Below are 19,587 nucleotides of genomic sequence, written 5' to 3'. Positions count from 1 at the left end.
GGGTACTCACTGAGATACTTTTGGCATATTGTCATAAAAATAAAGTACCTTTATTTTTAGTATATCTGTGTATTGTGTTTTCTTATGATATTGTGCATATGACACCAGTGGTACAGTGGTAGCTTTGCATGTCTCCTAGTTCAGCCTAAGCTGCTCTGCTAAGCTACCCTTTTCTATCAGCCAAAGCTGCTAGATACCTCTTCTACACTAATAAGGGATACCTGGACCTAGTGCAGAGGGTAAGTACCCCTTGGTACCCACTACAAACCAAGCCAGCCTCCTACATTGGTTGTGCAGCGGTGGGATAAGTACTTGCAACTACTTACCACTTTGTCATTTTGTACTTTTCATAAGAGAAAAATATACAAAACAAGTTCAGTGTATGTACACCTAACCAAAAAGTTTTGCTTTTTTTCTCTTACTCTATTGCTAAGTGCTGAAAAGTACCTCTAAACTTTCAAAAAGTTTCTTAAAAGTTGAAAAAGTTTTTTCTGTTTCCTTAAAAAGTTCTGAAACTTTTTCTTTCTTTTTCTGTCCCTTAAACTCTTATCTATTATGTCTGATACAGGTCAGACTCTGGATCTGGCCGGCACAGCTTATGACCACCTTAACTGGAAAGGTGTAAGGAGTCTCTGCATTGATAGAGGTTTAGGAGTAGGGAAGAATCCCTCTAGAGAATTGTTAGTTAATATGCTCATAGAAAATGATAAGGCCTTAGCTGGCACATCAGGTGAGAGATTAGCTGATGGTTCACACTCTGACTCTGGGGTAGCCCCAGCAAAAGTGTTAGATGAGAATCTTCCCAACCTGCCCCTTAGCAGGCCACCTAGCATGGCTGGTACTAATGTGAGCTCTCATCACAGTAGGGGTGTCACTCCTTTAGGCCAGGTTGTTAGAATGCCATCTGTTAGGGACAGGTCTCCCTCTGTTCATTCACACCATTCTTCTGTGTCTAGGCATGCCCAACCCACCCACCCTGATGACAGAGTGTTAGAAAGGGAACTCAGTAGTTTGAGAGTGGAAGAGTCCAGGCTGAAGCTTAAAAAGCAACAGCTGGATCTAGACAGGGAAGCATTTGACTTCGAAAAAGAAAGGCAGAGTTTGGGGTTTGGACCCCATGGTGGCAGCAGCAGTATTACAGATAGTAATCCTGTAAAAGAGCATGATTCTAGGAATCTGCATAAGATAGTTCCCCCTTACAAGGAGGGGGATGACATTAACAAGTGGTTTGCCTCACTTGAGAGGGCCTGTGTTGTACAGGGGGTCCCTCAAAGGCAGTGGGCTGCTATCCTATGGCTATCTTTCAGTGGAAAGGGTAGGGATAGGCTCCTTACTGTGAAGGAAAGTGAAGCCAATAATTTTACAGTTTTAAAGAATGCACTCCTGGATGGTTATGGCTTAACCACTGAACAGTACAGGATTAAGTTCAGAGAAACCAAAAAGGAGACTTCACAAGACTGGGTAGACTTTGTTGACCATTCAGTGAAGGCCTTGGAGGGGTGGTTACATGGCAGTAAAGTTTCTGACTATGAAAGCCTGTATAATTTGATCCTGAGAGAGCATATTCTGAATAACTGTGTGTCTGATTTGTTACACCAATATCTAGTGGACTCAGATATGACCTCTCCCCAAGAACTGGGAAAGAAGGCAGACAAATGGGTCAGAACAAGAGTGAACAGAAAAGTTCATACAGGTGGTGACAAGGATGGCAAGAAGACAGATGGTGAGAAATCTCAGGATAAGCATGGGGATAAGGGTAAAACCAGAAATCCTTCTTCAAATCCTAAACACTCTTCAGGGGGTGGGAATAAAACAAATTCTTTCTCTTCTTCACAACCTACACAATTTAAAAAGCCTTGGTGCTTTGTGTGTAAAAATAGAGGCCATAGGTTAGCGGATAAGTCCTGTCCAGGTAAACCCCCTGAGCCTACCACCACTAATACATCAAGCTCTAGTGCCCCTAGCAGTAGTGGTACTAGTGGTGGGACTGCTGGCAACAGTCACAGTAAGGGTGTAGTTGGGTTCACTTATGGGTCCATCATAGAAACAGGGGTAGTCAGTCCCAAGACAGTTTCTGTCACACCTAGTGGCACTGGCCTTGCCACACTGGCTGCTTGTCCCCTTACAATGGATAAGTACAGGCAGACAGTTTCAATAAATGGTGTTGAGGCCCAGGCCTACAGGGACACAGGTGCCATTATCACTTTGGTGACTGAAAACCTAGTGGCTCCTGAACAACACATCATTGGACAACAGTATAAGATTATTGACGTCCATAACTTCACTAAGTTTCTTCCCTTAGCTATAGTTCAGCTTAGTTGGGGTGGAGTTACTGGTGGTAGTGTCACCTAGCTTACCTGTAGACTGTCTCTTAGGTAATGACCTAGAGGCCTCATGTTGGGCTGATGTAGAGTTTTATACCCATGCAGCCATGCTGGGTATCCCTGAGGAATTGTTCCCTCTAATTTCTACTGAAATGAAAAAGCAAAGGAGAGAAGGCCTGAAAACTCAGGATCCCTCTCCAACAACAGGTAAAAAGGGTATCACTGTATCCCCTAACCACCCTACCATTCAGGATACCATTCCTGTGGTGGGAGAAACCTCTCCTGGGGTGGCACCTGTTCCAAGGGAACCATCAGCTTGAATAGCTGTACTCCCTGAGGTGGAAGTACCTCTCTGTGGGATAACTCATACTGGTGAGAAAAAGAGCACCATTTTAGTTAACATGGAGCATCCCTCCAACCCTCCCAGAGAAACTTTAGTGCAGAAACCCTGCACTACCTCACAACACTTAGGACAGCATCCCTGCCATAGTGTGGAGCTCATAGGACAGCATCCCTGCCCTGCTCCAACTCAAGAGAAACAGCATCCCTGTTCTCTCTTCCAGCCATATGGACAACGTTTTTGCCCAGCTATGACTTTCCTGAGACAGCATCCCTGTCTGCAATTCTCATCACTAGAAATAGGTTCAGTGGACAATTCCCACTGCTCTAAACTAAAACTTACTGATAGAAACTCTGAAAATATATCTTCACATTGTTGCTTAGCAAAAAAAAACTTCAAACAGGGTGGTTTACATCCCCACAGGGAAGTAACCATATAGTGGATGATGAAGGGAGTAACCAGTCTATTGCAGAGCTACTCTCTACTTATCACCACTTAGACAATAAAGTCTCAACTGGCCAAAGTTAGCCTTATTGTCCTTCGTTTGGAGGTGGTTGGGTGAGAAAGTAGCCTCTTTCTAGCTTTGTTACCCCCACTTTTGGCCTGTTTGTGAGTGCATGTCAGGGTGTTTTCACTGTCTCACTGGGATCCTGCTAGCCAGGGCCCAGTGCTCATAGTGAAAACCCTATGTTTTCAGTATGTTTGTTATGTGTCACTGGGACCCTGCTAGCCAGGACCCCAGTGCTCATAAGTTTGTGGCCTATATGTATGTGTTCCCTGTGTGATGCCTAACTGTCTCACTGAGGCTCTGCTAACCAGAACCTCAGTGGTTATTCTCTCTCTGCTTTCTAAATTGTCACTAACAGGCTAGTGACCAATTTCACCAATTTAAATTGGCATACTGGAACACCCTTATAATTCCCTAGTATATGGTACTGAGGTACACAGGGTATTGGGGTTCCAGGAGATCCCTATGGGCTGCAGCATTTCTTTTGCCACCCATAGGGAGCTCTGAGAATTCTTACACAGGCCTGCCACTGCAGCCTGAGAGAAATAACGTCCACGTTATTTCACAGCCATTTACCACTGCACTTAAGTAACTTATAAGTCACCTATATGTCTAACCTTTAACTGGTAAAGGTTGGGTGCTAAGTTACTTAGTGTGTGGGCATCCTGCCACTAGCCAAGGTGCCCCCACATTGTTCAGGGCAAATTCCCCGGACGTTGTGAGTGCGGTGGACACCATTACACGCGTGCACTATACATATGTCACCACATATGTATAGCGTCACAATGATAACTCCGAACATGACCATGTAACATGTCTAAGATCATGGAATTGTCACCCCAATGCCATTCTGGCATTGGGGAGACAATTCCATGATCCCCTGAGTCTCTAGCACAGACCCGAGTACTGCCAAACTACCTTTCCCGGGGTTGCACTGCAGCTGCTGCCAACCCCTCAGACAGGTTTCTGCCCTCCTGGGGTCCAGCCAGGCTTGGCCCAGGAACGCAGAACAAAGGACTTCCTCAGAGAGAGGGTGTTACACCCTCTCCCTTTGGAAAAAGGTGTCAGGGCTGGGGAGGAGTAGCCTCCCCCAGCCTCTGGAAATGCTTTGATGGGCACAGATGGTGCCCATCTCTGCATAAGCCAGTCTACACCGGTTCTGGGATCCTCCAGCCCTGCTCTGGCGCGAAACTGGACAAAGGAAAGGGGAGTGACCACTCCCCTGACCTGCACCTCCCCTGGGAGATACCCAGAGCTCCTCCAGTGTGCTCCAGACCTCTGCCATCTTGGAAACAGAGGTGCTGCTGGCACACTCGACTGCTCTGAGTGGCCAGTGCCAGCAGGTGACGTCAGAGACTCCTTCTGATAGGCTCTTACCTGTGTTGCTAGCCTATCCTCCTTCCTAAGTAGCCAAACCTCCTTTTCTGGCTATTTAGGGTCTCTGCTTTGGGGAATTCTTTAGATAACGAATGCAAGAGCTCATCAGAGTTCCTCTGCATCTCTCTCGTCTCCTTCTGCCAAGGAATCGACCGCTGACTGCTCTGGATGCCTGCAAAACTGCAACAAAGTAGCAAAGACGACTACTGCAACCTTGTATCGCTGATCCGGCCGCCTTCTCGACTGTTTTCCTGGTGGTGCATGTTGTGGGGTAGTCTGCCTCCTCTCTGCACTAGAAGCTCCGAAGAAATCTCCTGTGGGTCGACGGAATCTTCCCCCTGCAACCGCAGGCACCAAAAGACTGCATCACCGGTCCTCTGGGTCCCCTCTCAGCACGACGAGCGTGGTCCCTGGAACTCAGCAACTCTGTCCCAGTGACTCCCACAGTCCAGTGACTCTTCAGTCCAAGTTTGGTGGAGGTAAGTCCTTGCCTCCCCACGCTAGACTGCATTGCTGGGTACCGCATGAAATGCAGCTGCTCCGGCTCCTGTGCACTCTTCCAGGATTTCCTTTGTGCACAGCCAAGCCTGGGTCCCCGACACTCTATCCTGCAGTGCACGACCTCCTGAGTTGTCCTCCGGCGTTGTGGGACCTTCTTGTGTGACTTCGAGTGAGCTCCGGTTCACTCTTCTTCGTAGTGCCTGTTCCGGCACTTCTGCAGGTGCTGCTTGCTTCTGAGTGGGCTCCTTGTCTTCCTGGATGCACTCTCTGTCTCCTCACGCAATTGGTGACATCCTGGTCCCTCCTGGGCCACAGCAGCATCCAAAAACCCTTCCGCAACCCTTGCAGCTAGCAAGGCTTGTTTGCGGTCTTTCTGCGTGGGAACACCTCTGCAAGCTTTTTCACGATGTGGGACATCCATCTTCCAAAGGGGAAGGTCCTAGTCCTCTTCGTTCTTGCAGAATCCACAGCTTCTACCATCCAGTGGCAGCTTCTTTGCAACCTCAGCTGGCATTTCCTGGGCATCTGCCCACTCCCGACTTGAGTGTGACTCTTGGACTTGGTCCCCTTGTTCCACAGGTACTCTCGTCCGGAAATCCATCGTTGTTGCATTGCTGGTGTTGGTCTTCCTTGCAGAATTCCCCTATCACGACTTCTGTGCTCTCTGGGGAACTTAGGCGCCCTTTACACCTACTTTTCAGGGTCTTGGGGTGGGCTATTTTTCTAACCCTCACTGTTTTCTTACAGTCCCAGCGACCCTCTACAAGCTCACATAGGTTTGGGGTCCATTCGTGGTTCGCATTCCACTTCTAGAGTATATGGTTTGTGTTGCCCCTATACCTATGTGCTCTCATTGCAATCTATTGTGACTGTGCATTGCTTGCATTGCTTTCTATTGGTATTACGGCATATTTTTGGTATTGTGTACATATATCTTGTGTATATTTGCTATCCTCATACTGAGGGTACTCACTGAGATACTTTTGGCATATTGTCATAAACATAAAGTACCTTTAGTTTTTAGTATATCTGTGTATTGTGTTTTCTTATGATATAGTGCATATGACACCAGTGGTATAGTGGGAGCTTTGCATGTCTCCTAGTTCAGCCTAAGCTGCTCTGCTAAGCTACCCTTTTCTATCAGCCAAAGCTGCTAGACACCTCTTCTACACTAATAAGGGATACCTGGACCTGGTGCAGAGTGTAAGTACCCCTTGGTACCCACTACAAACCAGGCCAGCCTCCTACAAGATTTATGACCAATAGGGATAGGGATGTGCTCCCCTCCCGCAGAAGGAGGGTGTAGCCACCCTCAAGGACAGTAGCCATTGGATACTACCCTCTTACCCTAACACACCCCTAAATTTAGTATTTAGGGGCAACCCTGAACCCAGCTCTTCAGATTCATGATGACCTCACAAGAAGACGAAGGACTGCTGAGCTGAAAACCTTGCAGAGAAGAGAGACACCAACTGACTCGGCCCCAGCCCATCTCCTAATTTGAAAAGCTGCAAGATAAGAAGCAACATGTTCTACGGCACCAGCGACCCCTGAAAAGCCTCCAGGGGACTGCCTGCATCACCGTGAACCAAGAAACTCCCTTGGACAGTGGACCTGCCCAAAGAAAAGACGAAGAAACCAACTTTAAAGGGACTCTCACCTCACCCCAGAAGCGTGAGCCCAACTACTCTGCACCCAATGCCCTGGGACTCTGTCCAGAGAATGCAACTATCTAGAGAGGACCCCCAGATGACTCTGACAACGTGTCCACCCTGGGCTGACCTCTCTGCACCCCCATCAACGACGCCTGCAGAGGGAACCTGAGGCCCCCCCGACCGTGACTGCCCGGGACGAAGATATCCGACGCCTGGAGAAGCACTGCACCCACAGCCCCCAGCCCCGTCAGAAACCGACCACTGGTGCAGCAACGACCAGCAGGCAACCCTTACTCTTGCCCAGTCTGTGGCTTGCCCGAGAGCCCCCCCCTTGTGCTCTGCCTCCAGTGCCTAAATGACCCCTGGGTCCCTCCCAGAGTTAAATTGAGAACCCGACGCCCTGTTCGCACACTGCACCCGGCCACCTCTGTGCCGCTGATGGTGTGGTTTTTGTGCTTACTTGGGGCCCCTCCAGTACTTCTCCAAACACCCCTGGTCTGCCCTCCGACAACACGGGTACTTACTTGGAAGCAGACTGGAACCGGAGTACCCCGTGTCTCCGTAGGCGCCCATGCTCTTTTGGCTCCTGTCTGACCTCTGCACCTGACCGGCCTGCGTTGCTGGTGCTGGGTGCTTGGGTTGCCTTGAACCCCCAAAGGTGGGCTACTTATGCCCCAGAGACTGAACCTGTAAGTGTGGTACTTACCTCAGAAACTGTACTGTACTTACCTCTCCCAGGAACTGTTGAAAATTACACTGTGCCCACTTTTAAAATAGCTTTTTGCCATTAAAAACTGTGGACAATATTGATTTGATTCAAAGTCCTAACTATTACTATGCAAAGTACCTTTCATTTAAGGTACTTACCTGGTAAATGAATCTCGTAGTTATAAAAATAAATTAACACAAAAATATTTTTCTACATAAAAACCTATTGGTCTGGAGTTAAGTCATTGAGTGTGTGTTTTCACTTATTGCTTGTGTTTGTACAACAAATGCTTAACACCACCCTCTGATAAGCCCAACTGCTTGACCACACTACCACAAATAGAGCCTTAGTATTTCCTTAGTATTGCCTCCGTCAAGCCTCTTGGGGAACCCCTGGACTCTGTGCACACTATGGGGCATATTTATACTCCGTCTGTGCCAAATGTGCATCAAACATTTTGACGCACATTCAGCGCAAACCTTGCCCCATATTTAAACTTTGACACCCGTGGACGTCAAAATCCCGCTGTGTGCGTCATTATTTGGATGCGGCAACCCACCTTGCGTTAATCATATGCAAGGTAGGCGCTCCCGTCCAAAAAATGACTTAAACGGCCGTGCGTTGTATTTATGCTTTCGGGCAAAAATGCTGCACGGCCGGGAGGCGGAGACGGAAAATGACGCACAGCCCGATTTGCGTCAAAATTTAACGCCGGGTCAGGGCAGGCATTAAAATGGGGCAAACACACCTGTATTTAATCAGAACACACAGAAGCAACAGCAGAGCAGCAAAAGGGAGACATGGAGGTACTTCTCATCCAGCGTGCACGCAGACGCAGAGCCCAGCAACAACAACAGCAGCTACCACAACACCAGCAGGGACCCCAAAGGCAGCGCAGAAGGCCGGAGAGGATATTCCGCACCAGAACAACCCTTCATGGCCTCAGGGAACATGCCATTATCCAGAAGTACAGGTTGAACTGGCAGGCCATTCAGCAGCTGCTGTGCAACATAGAGCCACAGTTGGCACCCACCTTGCTGACACCCCGCACCATCCCAATAGAAACCAAGCTGCTTGCCGTACTTCACATGCTGGCAAGTGGCTCCTTTCAAAGCACTGGTGCTCTGGTTGCCAGAATATCACAGCCATCATTCTCTGCCTTTTTGCCCAAAGTACTGGATGCCATCATTGGACTCGCACCCTGCCAAATCTGCTTCCCTAACACACTGCAGAAGCAGCAGGAAACAAAACAGGGGTTTTACCTCATTAGTGGCTTCCCACATGTCCTTGGTGCAATCGACTGCACACATGTACGTCTTGTGCCACCTGCTGCAACTGAACACCTCTACCGCAACAGGAAGCACACACATTCCATCAATGTGCAGGCTATTGTCGATCACCAAGGATTGATCACCAACATCGTGGCAAAATATCCTGGGAGTGTCCATGACTCATTCATCTTCCGTCACAACACCATCAATCAACACTTCCAGGATGGACGGTATTGAAGTACTGGGTTTTTCAGAACCCAGTGGTGCCAGGGTACACACCCTAAGACTTCGAGTCCTTCCTGTTTCAGACTACAGAAACACAGAGTCTTCTTGGTGAAGACAAAGATCTTGTTTATTGGCTGCAGCCAGTAACAGGTATCCTAGAAGTACAACACAGTGTATATTCTCAGGAGACTGCTCCTCTTGCAAAGCTAACCTTCTCTTGTATACAAAATATTATGCTTTAGGCAAACATTCCTTATTTTACAGTTGACCATTCACATATTTTCACTACATAGAAATAGCAGGGTTATGATGACAAGCCATATTTCAGTTTGTCCAGCCCTCAATCAATTACCCGGCAAGGCTCAGTACTTTAATTAGATATCGACGGACCCCCAATATAAACAGGCACCTCCTCCTTGTAAAGCAAGTCATAAAGAAAGAAACAGGGACAGGTGTGTGTAAGATTAGGCATGGTGTGTGATGAAAAGGTTTTATGATGTGTTGTGCCTTGATACTAATCTCATTCGGCCACTGGGAAAGAAACTGTCTGAACAGGTTTGGCTTCAGGCAGTGGAGTCAGTTTGCCCAGGTCACAGAGGAGTCAGCAAAGATGTACGTGTCCTTCAGACTCGTTTTCGGCATTAGTCATTGGCCTATGTGACCAATGAAATCACAAAAAGGCTATCATTTAAATGGAACCCGAGGGTTCAGGACGGAAACTCTGATATTCGGGTGATTTCGTCACCCGAATATGAATACAATGCTTGTGCATACTATTCTAATCATTCTCGGTCTGCTGATACCAAAATCGTTGTGATACGACGATGTTTATAACACGGGTCCAGAATTTTCAGTACCACAGACCCTCCTTTTGCCCTTACATAGGCAATAACCTACACTCACGCTAATCTGAGTCCAGGTCTATATTCATAAAGTCGTTGAGATGTTGCTGTAGCATCATCCTATTACCTAGCTCGTCCCTTGATACAGGTTTCCTTACACACGATGTAGCACAGAGGCCACATATTGCAGCAGCACACTGTACACACAGACAGGACAGGAAAAGAATGGCTAAGATCATCCCAATGACTACCAGATTCTTCCATCCCCAGGCGGATATCAGCTCCCAGAACCACCCCATCAATGACCAATCTCCTTTATCCACGTGAATAGATTCAGAGATCTTATGCAGTTTGGAAATGGCCTGGTAGACTGTCGGAGCATTATCTGGGATGAAAACACAGCAACTTGATTGGATCACTTTACATACCCCACCTCGGTCTGCAAGTATGACGTCTAATGCGACCCTGTTCTGAAGAGTCATAAGGCGATCCGACTGGAGCTCAGCAGTCAAATTACTAAGGGCACCGGCGGTTTCAACTACCGTGGATTCAACCACCCTTGTCAATTGCCTTATGTTCCTGCTGTTAACCATAGGACCCCAAAACGGCAGAATACCCTTTACGAAATCTCCAAATTCTTGTCCTGTAGTGTCTTCTTTACTTATGACACCTCTAACTATCCTTGTCTTATGGTAATCTGCCGCGGACGTGTAGGTGGGAGGTAACAGGAACGAAACAAAACATGTGCCTGAGAAGTCAGAGGGCAACCATGTATAGGCTCTATTATGGCAGATGAAATAGGTACTCTTAGCTGCTAAGAACGAAGGAGAAGTCTGAGACGCAAAAACATATGTTTCAGTGCAGATACTTTTCCCTAACTGAGCTCTGGGATTCTTGCCATTACCTTGCAGACATAGGTGACCCTGATGGGGTACAATCCAAATCGGGGAGGATCTCTTTGCTCGCTGGTTCCCACTCAGAGTAACTCCATATCCTGTTATGTTCCATCCAATATATGCTAGTGTCTCATCTCTCAGGATAGTCTCATAGGAAATATCTTCCCTAATCATATCTACTATACCCTTAGCTAGAGCACTATTCTTAGGATTATCTTTCACAGAACGTAGGGGGTTGGCTTCATACGCGTATATGAACACCGTTCTATATGCCCATACAGAACCATTATGGCTGAAAGGCAGGACCAGATAAGGGATACCTTTATCAGTAGTATGAGGCATAAGACCACACACTCAACAGTTAGTTGTGTTCACTACTAATTGGTGTTGGTGTAGAAGCTGAATGAATGAATTGTTGACAAATTCTAATCTTCTGGCAGACTCGTGTTCAGGCAGGGGGTGAAAAGAATGCGAGGAAACAGTAGAAGGAGGTATGGGCTGTGTAAAGGGTGCAAATGTCACTTAAAAAGAGAATAAAACATATCCTATTAAAAACGTCATTACACTGAGCAACATGAAAATACATAATATCAAAAATCGTTTCTTTGTCATTATTATACACATTCTGGCTTTAAAGTCCATCTGTCTGGCAGGTCTCTCATTCTTGAAAAACTCCATCCTCTCTAATTGCTGTTCGCGGTGGTAGGGTGTTCTACGCTAGGGAATGCTTCTGTCAGTCCAGGGCAACTCCCTTAGACCGACCAGAACTGTCGACCTAACGTCTTCAGCTGCACTCCAAAGACTTGGGCAACCACGACCCTACAGCTGAACCCGAATGGTGTTTCGAAAAGAAAAAAACAAAAATAAGAAAGTTTCTCAGATGAGAGAGCCGCACTTAAAAAAAAAAATAGCAAAGGAACGGGAAAAAAAATATTTGTCCTTAGTTCTTGGTCTCAAATTATAACAGCTTTTTCCAGGTACTGTCTGGTTCTGGAACAAGAGTTCAGGCTCTGTAGTGTTCAATCGAATTGACGGTGGTACAGCTTCTTGCAAATTATTGTCACTTTCTCGTTCAGAAATTGTTCCTTTTACACGTTCATCGCTAAATGGCAAAAAACGAGGCACAGTCTCAGTCTCAGAGTCAGCGATCCCCTCCTGGACCCACCGGTCGTACGGTAGAGGAAAAGGGACCCTCTTGCAGTGTACGCCGTTGATCCAGTTCTTTTTCCCTTCCACTCGAACAGATGATCTTGTTGAGAGAAGGACGAGGTGGGGGCCGGTCCATCGGGACTGGTCATTCTTTGTCCGCTGGAAGTTCTTGACCAGCACCCATGATCCAGGATCGATAAGATGTCCTGGAGCTTCAGAGACCTGAGGCAGAGTATTGTGAACCTGTTGGTGTAGAACACGCAATTTAGCCGTCAATTCATACAAATAATCAAGCAGTACAGGGTGTTCGATCTCACTGAATTTTGTTGGTCTTGGCACTCCCCATATGTTGGCCGGGCGGCCGAACACAATTTCATAGGGACTAAGTCCGACTCGCGAATGCACAGTCATTCTTGTTGATAGGAGTGCTAGAGGCAGAGCGTCAGGCCATTTAAGACCAGAGCTCGCTTGTATCTTTGCCAACTTCAGTTTTAGTGTGCCATTATAGCACTCTACTAGTCCAGCTGATTGGGGGTGATTTGCAGCGTGGAATTTTTGCTGGATACCTAGCCCCTCACATACTTTTTTCATCACTAGACACACAAATTCACTCCCATTATCACTCCAGACCATTCTCTTTTAAGGGATATGCTTCTACTCATCTTGAAAAAGCACAAACAACAACGAGTACGTATTTCAGATTGTTGCACCTTTCCATGTGGATGAAATCTAGCTGCAAAACCTCGAACGGATACGTTGGAGGCGCAAAATGACCAGCTGGAGTTGGGGTTCCCCTACCAGGACTGTATTTCAGACACACCATGCAATTCTTGACCACATTCTCTGCACATTTAGGAATACCAGCATTTTGCCATACTGGAGCCAACAACTTACAAATCCCTTTCACACTGATATGGGCCATTCCATGAGCCATTGTCACCACTGCAAGCACATACGCATCGGGTAACAACCATCGCTGATGTTCTGACAAGTCAACCCAACAACCATTTTCATCCAATTTACCCGTACTTTCTTTCCACACCTTCAACTCTTTCGCTGAAGCTTCAGCTTGAAGAGACTTCACACCCTCTATCGTATCTTCACACATTCCAACGTCACCAACCCATCTTGCAGGGCCTGCAACATACATTCGATTCATCACATCTTTTGCTGTTTCTTTTGCGATTTCGTCAGCAAATGCATTGCCACGACCGACATCATCAGTAACCTTCTTGTGTGCACTGCATTTCACAATCGCAACTTGTAATGGCAAGGTCAGTGACTCAAGAAGCTCATTCACCAACTGACCATGCTGAATTTTAGCTCCATGCGAAGTCAGGAACCCACGTTCTTTCCACAATCGTCCAAAACTATGGGCCACACCAAACGCATACTGGCTGTCGGTATATATGGTCACTTTCATTCCTTTCGATAACACACACGCTCTCGTAAGTGCAATCAGCTCTGCTGCTTGAGCTGAATTATGTGGTATACGTGCAGCTTCAACAATCGTATGCAAAGTTGTGACAGCATGTGCTGCAGTCGTATCACCATTCGGAAGCTTGAAGCATGAACCATCCACCCATAAGGTACCATCACACTTTACAAGAGGAGTATCTTTAAGATCTACTCTCCCTTTCGTTTCTTCTTCTGTCCTAAGAAAACAATCATGTTGTTCAACATCATCTGTCTCTACTGAAATCGGCAATAACGTGGCTGGATTCAACGTATTGCACCTCTTTATGTGCACATGACTCGCTAACAGTGTCAACTCGTAACCTGACAATCGAGCACTAGTTAAATGCTGTGTCTTGGTCCTGTTTAACAACGTGTCCACTGCATGTGGAACCATCACAATCAACATATTATTCATCACTAACCCAGCAGACTGTCGAATAGAAACAGCTGCTGACGCTGTGGCTCTCAAGCAACTCGGCAATGCTTTAGCTACCGGATCCAAAGTCGACGAAAAATATGCGCATGGGCGCTGCTTGTCTCCAAAAGACTGTGTCAGCACTGACAACGCACAACCCTCTCTCTCATGGACATACAGTGTAAAGGGCTTACTGTAGTCGGGGGTACCCAACACAGGAGCCGAACACAATGCATTACGCAATTCGGAAAAACTTTTCTGACAATCTTCAGACCACGGAACGGGATTTGGTGTATCTTTATAAGTCAATGCTACCAAAGGTTTGGCCAGCAAAGAAAAATTCGGTATCCATTGTCTGCAGTATGATGTAATGCCCAAGAAAGCACGTACTTCTCTCTGTGTCCTTGGCACACTCAATTTTGCAATTGCCTGAATTCTTTCTGAGGTCAGTTTCCTTCCCTCCTTCGATAAGAGATGACCTAAGTAGGTCACTTCTTGTCGACAATATTGCAGTTTTGAAAGGGACACTTTGTGATGTAAATCAGACAAATGACGCAACAACGACAAGGTGGCTCCTTTACAAATCTCTTCAGTATCTGTAGCGACTAGCAAATCATCGACGTACTGAATAAGGGTAGCGCCGTCAGGTAAAACAATTGCATCAAGCTGTGTTTTTAAAGCCTGACTATATATTGATGGACTTTCACAGTAGCCTTGAGGAGCGCGTTTGAAGCGGAAACTTCGGCCTCCTAAACTGAAGCCAAAAATATCCCTGCTCTCCTCTGCAATCGGGATGCTGAAGAAAGCATTCTTTAAGTCAATCACCGAGAACCAGGTGGCGGAAGCTGGAATCATAGTTAATATGGCAGTGATATCAGGAACAACTGGAAACTGTGGCACAACTATTTTATTTACCTCTCTAAGATCAATCACGAACCTGTAAACAGGTGGCTTAGAGGGGTCAGTACGTTTCAAAACAGGCAGAACAGGACTATTACAAACGTTGCCTCTTGTCTCTTCAATTACATCTTTTTCAATTAAATCATAAATGATCGCTAGCAACGCCTTTTCACCTTCACTAGAGATCTTGTATTGTTGAATGCGTGGTAATTTAACATTGGCTTTCAATGTCACAACATAAGGCGGTATTTCCAACAGACCCACATCATTAGGACCAGTAGCCCAAATGGTATCAGGAAGAAACGACAATTCGGTCGGAAGTTTATCCTTCGACAAATACATTGGAGAGACCATTTTCCTACCCAATGTAAGTTGTACTCCCGAAGGAGAACAATATAATGTTGCATACAATCTTTTCAACAAATCCAATCCTAACAAGTTTTCACCACAACCTGTTGTCAGAATAAGGGGTGCTTCCAATTCACAAGGTCCAACAGAAAGGAACATAGGACTAGAAATCGGGTTCCTAACCGGGGCGCCAGAAAAACCTACTGAAACATTCATCTCGCCAGACAAAGGTGCGCCAGGGAGTTTTGAGTGCATAATAGAACTCTTTGTAGCACCAGTATCCAACAGAAAAGGCTCCGACACACCTGAGGTAATCACCTTAAAATAAGGTCCATTCTGATCTACTGGAACTAAAAAAAACTCCCTCTCTTCGTCTATGGCTGTCCTAGCAATTATTACCTTCCAGATTCTCATCTTCTGCATAGTAGTCGTCAGCATAGTACTGAGCCGTCCTACCAGACGCGTTATGTTTCTGGTCAAAACTATTCATTGAGTTTTGAGACGGAAAGGAACGCGTGTTCTGTGGGAAACTTCCACGTCCTCTACCTCTAGGAGCTTGTTGAACACCTCGACCTCTTGCGCCAGAAGCACCATTCGTACGCTGTAACAAAATAGGACAACTATACTTGAAATGACCCTCTTCTTTACAATATGAACACTTATTGGGACCTACAGGAACACGTGGTTGAGAAAACTCGAACCTTTGCGAGTTTCTCTGGAACTGTTGAGGTTGCTGATAGTTACTCTGACCACCACGTGGCGGATACGCCTGTTGTAAAAGAACCTTCGTCTTTAATTCTTTAGTTTTCTTGTCTGCTCTATCCTTCTCATCTTTATCCCTATTTTCGTAGTACTGTGCAGTAGCCAATATTTGTGCTGAAGAGGAAACGGCCCAAGAACTCTCTGAATCCTTCAATTTCTTACACAGCTCGGCAAGCAAATTGTGCACAAACTTGTCGACGAACAACCGTTGACCACCTTCTGTACTCATATCTTGACCACTGTGGTCGATAAACGTTTCCTCAAACCTGGTGAAGAAATCAGACACTGTTTCATCTTTCTTCTGCTTACACGCAGACAATTTATCCCAATTCACACGCATCGCAGGCATTAAAGTCTTCATGTAAGTAATGATCCTAGCAGGCAGTTCTGCTACCAAAGGCTCAGGCTTGGCACCACCAACTTGTCTATCATTTGCAGCACTAATATTAGCCCATGAGTCACCTAACTCTTGCGCATGATCTGTATGGTGAATCAATCCCCACAAAGGCTGTGGAACAACATTCCCAAATAACATGTCTATGTCGGCTAAATTCATAATGCATGAGTCTGCAGTCTGTGATAATTCCTTATAATACCCTGCAGGGTTTTTACGGGGGTCAGGCAAAGTCTGCTTAAGGGCTAAAACTTCAGCTCGCTTCCACGGAACATGTACCCAAACACGCTGAAAATGAGCTGGGACAGCATCAATTTGATTAGCAACATCAGCCTCAACGGCGTCCTTCCATACCGGAGGGACTTCTCTCATTGGGTACTGTCGCACCTTTTTTTTAACAGAGGAGTCATGTTCGAACAATGACTGAGAAGGATCCTTATTCCTAAAGGATAACAATGTCGCAACTGCTTTCTCAACATCGGAACCCACAATCGCACCCTTTTCAAACTCAAACCGTACACGGCACAAATCAGGCGGATTTGTTTCCAAATCATTATCCTCCAATTCCTCACAAAGGAAAGCACACATTTTCTCAAAACCATATCTTTGTTTCGGTGCTTTCCATTGACGGAAGACATCCATAACAGACTCTACATCGTATCTTAAAGGGTAAACAACCCATTTACGCGCCATACAGTCAAACATTTCTCTCTCTCGAGAATTAGGCAGTTGACTACGCGACTGCTTACCCTCCGAATCTGGGGTCACACCAGACGACCCAAAGAGAGGAAATATAAGGCTGGCAACAGTATCTGTCATTCTCTGTCGGACAGAAGGAGAAGTTGATGAAAGAACAGGAGGAAAAACAGAGGGAGGCAAGGCAGACGCAGAGGCAGACTCAGAGGCAGTATCAGGAAGAACACCAGAAGAGGCAGTCGATTTAGTACATAAAGTTGTAGGAGGTACAGATGGAGCTGGTAGCGAAGTCGGCGGCCCTTGAAGGGGCTGCGCCATAGTAGTAGGAGCCAACTGAAGAGGAGCTGGCGGCTGTGGAAGAACCTGAGGCACAATAACCGGAGATTGCACAGCTAAAGGTTGCGGGGGTGCTGTAGCATTCTGCGCATAAGGGGGTGGCGAACTCAACAAGTGTGACATTAAAGGATCTTTCTCAAGTTCTTTTGCTGCATCTTGCTGAAGAAGCGGAAAAACTGGATAACATTTATCGGTCACCATTTTACGTTGCCTGTGCAACTGCTCATTCATCTGTTCTTCTTCATCATCTTTAAACTGCATGGCAGCTTGCATTATCGAGATACCCTCTTCCCTCTTATTTCTCTTTGCTAATTTAATTTCCTTTTGTTTGGCTTCCTTACGCCATAGGCGGAAAGAGTCAAACATCGCCGGCCGGGCTTTCTTCTTAAAAAGTTTAACCTCCAGATTATCCAGAATCTCTGTGTCAAAACTACCATATTGGGGCCATTTTAAAACACCATCTTTCCTGGTGTATCGGATCCATACTTCATTATATGTGAGGGGGCCTATGCCATGTTTCACATATAGTTCATAGGTTGGAGTTCCAATCGGAGGAACCGGACACGAGTCCTCCAATCGGGAATCCCTATTATAACCAAGACAAAACAAATTTCCATGTCTGCTAAGACCAGGCATCTTCGCTCTCCAGTCTAGCGTCAAACTTCAAAGGATTATCGAATACGATAGTCTCGTGAATACACGAATCCCTCGGCTTTGGTACTTGCAAGTTCCAAATCAAAGATCCCAAGGGGATACCAAACTAAGAACCAAACTAAGGACTGGGAGACGCTCCACTTATACTTAACTGAGGTATCGATGACGTCACCAGAAGACTCGTTTATCGTTTCGCTCTACCAAATCATCAAGGGTCCAAAACAGGGCGATAGTCAGGGCAGCAGTCCTTCGTAGCCGTCGGAAAGCGGGGAACCTCGCAGCAAAGACTTTCGGAACACGTCGACATACAGGGGTTGATGAAGCGGCGGCCTTCCTCCAGAATTTTCACACGAAGCTCCTCACGAACCTCTGGCTTGGACCGGTACCGCTGAAATCGCCCCACGTTGGGCGCTAACTGAAGTACTGGGTTTTTCAGAACCCAGTGGTGCCAGGGAACACACCCTAAGACTTCGAGTCCTTCCTGTTTCAGACTACAGAAACACAGAGTCTTCTTGGTGAAGTCAAAGATCTTGTTTATTGGCTGCAGCCAGTAACAGGTATCCTAGAAGTACAACACAGTGTATATTCTCAGGAGACTGCTCCTCTTGGAAAGCTAACCTTCTCTTTTATACAAAATATTATGCTTTAGGCAAACATTCCTTATTTTACAGTTGACCATTCACATATTTTCACTACAAAGAAATAGCAGGGTTATGATGACAAGCCATATTTCAGTTTGTCCAGCCCTCAATCAATTACCCGGCAAGGCTCAGTACTTTCATCAGATATCGACGGACCCCCAATATAAACAGGCACCTCCTCCTTGTAAAGCAAGTCATAAAGAAAGAAACAGGGACAGGTGTGTGTAAGATTAGGCATGGTTTGTGTGTGATGAAAAGGTTTTATGATGTGTTGTGCCTTGATACTAATCTCATTCGGCCACTGGGAAAGAAACTAGCCGAACAGGTTTGGCTTCAGGCAGTGGAGTCAGCTTGCCCAGGTCACAGAGGAGTCAGCAAAGATGTACCTGTCCTTCAGACTCGTTTTCGGCATTAGTCATTGGCCTATGTGAGGGCAATCACAAAAAGGCTGTCGTTTAAATGGAACCCGAGGGTTCAGGACGGAAACTCTGATATTCGGGTGATTTCGTCACCCGAATATGAATACAATGCTTGTGCATACTATTCTAATCATTCTCGGTCTGCTGATACCAAAATCGTTGTGATACGACGATGTTTATAACACGGGTCTAGAATTTTTAGTACCACAGTATGGCAATGGACTACTTGTTGATAATTACAGAAACCTACTTATATGCACACTGCACAGCAACCCTCTAGGTCACACAACACATACACCAAAACAGCAACCTGTCGACAGGAACACACTGAGGTCGTGACATCACTAGCCATGTTTTATAGGTCACCATTGAACCTGTCACACATCTGAAATTAGTGTACAGTCTAATGTTAAGACGTCAATGATCACAATGTTTAGAGTGGTTTGCCTAATTGTCACCTTGCAAAATGTAAGCGTCTCAATGATGTTTAAATTAATCCATTGCAAAAGTCTAAAAGATTGGGATGTCCAGGGTACATTGATGTGAATTTCTTAACAACACTGTCAAATTGAACCTGTATATGGAACTATCATCTCACCCCCAGTTAAGACATAGGGACACCTGTATCACAAGTCACAATGCTAGGGAGTGCACACTGTACTGCAAATCCCAAACCCTACTGCTGACAACCGGTCAGCAGCCAAACACTCGTTCAGCCAAGGAAACAACACAATGCAGATGGTACAGCCTACAAGCCTAGGAAGGAA

This window comes from Pleurodeles waltl, chromosome 4_2, assembly GCF_031143425.1.
Source record: "Pleurodeles waltl isolate 20211129_DDA chromosome 4_2, aPleWal1.hap1.20221129, whole genome shotgun sequence".
NCBI classification, from domain to species: domain Eukaryota; kingdom Metazoa; phylum Chordata; class Amphibia; order Caudata; family Salamandridae; genus Pleurodeles; species Pleurodeles waltl.
Note: the sequence above shows the minus strand (reverse complement) of the source record.